Below are 795 nucleotides of genomic sequence, written 5' to 3'. Positions count from 1 at the left end.
GCAACTGCGAGCAGTATATAGAGCAGGCATGGCCAAATGAGGAACTGGCAAAATGAGGACGGTTGCCTGTTGCTTGTGTGGACTGACTGGTCTTCCTTGTGAGGCTTTGCAACTGTAAGCAGTACATAAAACAGGCGTGGCCTAATGAGGAATGGGGACGGTTTCCTGTTGAGGCTGGAAAAATTGTTTTCAGTGTCAGAGATTTTGGTCGTACTGTGTTAGTTAATTTTGTAATCATGTAATTAAGCAGTTAGTATGCTATTATTACAAATGTATAATTGATAAGTGAAGAAATAACTACTCCCATACTTGTGATGCCACCTATTAGGGATGGGAGAACTTGAGTCTGCACCACTGCAACGGGGTTGATCTCCCGACCTGGGCTTATAATGCAGCCGTCGCACAAGAACCAATGTGCTTGCTCAGGCAGCACATATGAAAAATTGGAATCGATACAGAGAAGATTAGCATGGCCCCTGCGAAAGGATGACACGCAAATTCGTGAAGCGTTTCCACATTTTCATCTGCTGCCGTAGAGCAACTAAAAGTGAGGGTTGCCAGTTACTTGTGTGTACTGACTGGTTTTCCTTGCCAGGCTTTGAAACTGCGAGCAGTACATAGGACCACTGCAACGGGGTTGATCTCCCGACCTGGGCTTATAATGCAGCCGTCGCACAAGGACCAATGTGCTTGCTCAGGCAGCACATATGAAAAATTGGAATCGATACAGAGAAGATTAGCATGGCCCCTGCGAAAGGATGACACGCAAATTCGTGAAGCGTTTCCACATTTTCA

At 45.8% G+C, this 795-nt stretch overlaps 2 non-coding genes across 2 annotated transcripts; both read left to right on the top strand.

Annotated features, from left to right (window-relative positions):
- Positions 1 to 414: 414 nt before the first annotated feature.
- Positions 415 to 521, top strand: LOC111648688 (U6 spliceosomal RNA). Its single transcript, XR_002760191.1, has one exon. It is a non-coding gene; the product is annotated as a U6 spliceosomal RNA (small nuclear RNA).
- Positions 522 to 686: 165 nt separating this feature from the next.
- On the top strand, positions 687 to 793 carry LOC111648687 (U6 spliceosomal RNA). The gene has a single exon (XR_002760190.1). It is a non-coding gene; the product is annotated as a U6 spliceosomal RNA (small nuclear RNA).
- Positions 794 to 795: the final 2 nt, after the last annotated feature.

This window comes from Seriola lalandi, unplaced genomic scaffold, assembly GCF_002814215.2.
Source record: "Seriola lalandi dorsalis isolate HSWRI2012SDOR001 ecotype SW California unplaced genomic scaffold, Sedor1 jcf7180002046316, whole genome shotgun sequence".
In the NCBI taxonomy this organism is placed as follows: domain Eukaryota; kingdom Metazoa; phylum Chordata; class Actinopteri; order Carangiformes; family Carangidae; genus Seriola; species Seriola lalandi.
This window is presented reverse-complemented; position numbering and strand designations above follow the sequence as displayed.